Below are 3,073 nucleotides of genomic sequence, written 5' to 3' on the forward strand. Positions count from 1 at the left end.
CCGGGGCGAGCCGCGGGCTTGGGACTCGGGCCACCTTCCCCTCAGCCGCGGGCTCGGGGCTCGGGCCACCTTCCCCTCAGCCGCGGCCTTGGGGCGCGCCCGTCACAGCCCCGGCCTCTTTCCCCTCAGCCGTAGACGAACCTGCGCCGACCGGCCGCGCCGCGAACCCTGGCCCGGCAGCCAGCCGGAAGCCGCTGAGAACGCGCCCCCGCCGGGCGCAGACGCGCATGCTCAGTCGAAGCCCACAGTGAGGCCGTGTGAACCCTGTGAGAACCGGCGCGCAGGCGGCTGAGCGGAGCTCCAGTGGCGCAATCGGTTAGCGCGCGGTACTTATACAGCAGTACATGCAGAGCGATGCCGAGGTTGTGAGTTCGAGCCTCACCTGGAGCATTGTTGTTTTGGGTGCCGCGGCCCCCCTTTTGGCTCTGACTTGGAAGGATAAGCGTTTCTTCCTCCTTAATCTCCTAAGTAAGCTTCTCTCACCCCCCCTCCTCCCCGCTCAGCCGCAGGCGCGGTGATCTCTCCTTTTGCGCGTTACTGGTGTCTGCGCGCGTCACTCACCTGCTGGAACCCTCGGAGTTCCTTCACTGGTCCCAGATGGGGCCACAGCAGCAGGGTGCGGCGCGGACGTCCCGAGGCGCTGCACTGTGCGGGTAGGGAACCTGGCTGGTTCTTCCAGCTCCAGGGCGAGCCCAAGCCCCGGTCTGGTCCTCCGCCTTCCTGCCGGCACGAGCTCAGGTCCCAGCCCGATAGACCCGCTCCCGGGAGCTGTGTGCTTCGGTTTCCATGGTGGTGACTTTAGGAACTATCGTTTTTTTTTTTTTTTTTTTTTTTCTGGTAAAATGATGGTTCAGGAAGGAAGGAAGGAGGGAAGGAGGGAAGGAAGGAAGGAAAACTACTTTTTCCTTAATTCAGAAATCTCCTTTTAGGAAATTATTGAGCAAGCTAGATTCTTGACTGCATGAGGATTTAAAAATCATTTGCTGGAGAGAGTGAAGGAAGGAGGGAGGGGGAGAGAGAGAGAGGGAAATCTTGCATGCACTGGTTCGCTCCCCAGATGCCCACACAGCTGTGAAGGCTGCCCAAGCCCGGAGCTGAAAGCTGAACCAGGCGACAGGTGGCAGAGACCCAATTACTTTAGTCCTTACCTACTGCGCATGAGCAAGTAGCTGCAATCAGGCGCTCGAGCTGGGCCTCAAACCCACGTTTTCCACATTGGGGCTTAACTGCCAGGGCTTCTTGCGTCGGTCTTGCCTGCTAGGCCAAGCACCTGTGCCTTAGCTTGGTTGTTAGCTAATGGTATTCTATGTCGCATGCTTGGCTCTTCTCTCCCCAGTCTCTTTCCATTTCCTCTGCTGATACAACGTGCCGCTCTGACCGCAGGAACACACGGTCAGTCTGGGGCCAGCATAGGACCTGCATGCCCTGGCCACACTGCACACTGATTGGTTCAGAGATGGCCATGGGACCTGAGAGATGCCAATCAGAGCAATTTATTAAGTTTATATCTTTTTTATTAAAACTTACATATTTTTTGTTGGAAAAGCAGATTTACAGAAAGATCTTCCATCCCCTGGTTCACTCCCCAAGTAGGCAGAACGGCCGGAGCCGAGCCAATCCGAAGCCAGGAGCCAGGAGCTTCTTCTGGGTCTCCCACGCAGGTGCAGAGTCTCAAGGCTTTGGGCCGCCCTCTACTGCTTTCCCAGGCCATAAACAGAGAGCTGGATGGGAAATGGAGCAGCTGGGATTAGAACCAGCACCTATATGGGATCCCTGCACATGCAAGGTGAGGATTTAGCCACTGAGCCATTGCATCAGGGCTGCTTTTTCGATCAGGAGGGATGTGAAGAGTCCTATTCGTTTAGAATCATAAAAAACTATGCAGATGTCCCAGCTTATGATGGGGTGTGGCCTCATAAACCCAGACAGGCAGGCGTGCAGTTACTTGAACTATGACCTCTGCTTCCCAGCGTGTGCAGGGACAGGAAGCTGCAGGCCCTCCCTGAACCCATGCACTCCTGTAACGGATGGAGGTGTCTTCACCACTGTCACACTGCCCTCTGTTCCAGGCTTCTGCCTCAAGGCCTTTGCAATGATCATTCCTTCCAAACTCCTTCCTTCAGATCCCCTCTGGAGACACCACGTCCTCAGAGCTGCCTTTGAACCCAGTGGCTCCCCATCACATCACCCTGCTGACTCTGCTTGACCGAGTCATTACCATCCAGACTTGCCCTGTCCCCGTGGGTGCTGGTTGTCTCATTGCAAAGTTACAGCTTCCCGCTGTGTTGCCCCAGAGTGCCCCCAGCAGGCCCTAAGTAGATGGATGCGAAGGCGATGGAGAAGTGGCACAGGGGAGAGTGCAGAGCACGGCCCCGCTTCTGCCCACGCAACAGGTGCAGAGCCGAGCCCGGGCAGTTCTGCAGACTCTTCCCGAGGTCTTACCACTGAGCATGCGCCACACCTCGCCGTTAGATGGCTTCCTGTTAGCGAGAGTCAGGCTCACACTAAGTGCTGACAAGCAACCATGACTCGAGTGTCAGCGACGTGGCCTGCACATGCTGGTCTCCAGGCACCTGCACATTCCTGGGCGGCGGCCGGGGACTAACTCGTGTCACCCAGGCTGTGCCTACCAGCTCCCAGAGCTGGATTGTGAGGAAGATGAGGGCTGGCTGTTTCCTGGACACCCCTGACTTTAGCACCAAGGGCTAGGAAGTTCCTGGACCCCTGGCAAGCCAGTGTCTTTGTCACCTGCCCTGGACAGGCTCGGAGAGGCAAATGCTTGCTGCCACAGTGGCCAGCTGTGATTTCCTGCAGGAGCCGAGGTGGAGTTTCTTGTCTTCAGCTTTCATTGTGTCTGTGCTGTGAGTTAGTCTAGTTCCCCGCGACCCCCTACCCCCACCCCCAGGATCCCAGAGCGAGCAGCAGGGACGGGAAACAGTGGTTTCCAGAGCACCTGCCACGGGGCCAGCCACCGCGCGGTGGCCTTTCTTACAGCATTTATTCCCCATATTATTTCTGTTTTTTCCCCCCCGGCTCCATAAAGCTGCAGAATCAGAATCGCCCAGCTCAGAAT

The 3,073-nt window shown here is 57.2% G+C and overlaps 1 non-coding gene across 1 annotated transcript; it reads left to right on the top strand.

Moving 5' to 3' along the window:
• The first annotated feature begins 297 nt into the window (after positions 1 to 297).
• On the top strand, positions 298 to 390 carry TRNAI-UAU. The gene is given in 2 exon segments: positions 298 to 335; positions 355 to 390. It is a non-coding gene; the product is annotated as a tRNA-Ile (tRNA).
• The last annotated feature ends 2,683 nt before the right edge of the window (positions 391 to 3,073 follow it).

Source organism: Ochotona curzoniae, unplaced genomic scaffold, assembly GCF_017591425.1.
Source record: "Ochotona curzoniae isolate NIBS_2020 unplaced genomic scaffold, NIBS_Ocur_1.0 contig_883, whole genome shotgun sequence".
NCBI classification, from domain to species: domain Eukaryota; kingdom Metazoa; phylum Chordata; class Mammalia; order Lagomorpha; family Ochotonidae; genus Ochotona; species Ochotona curzoniae.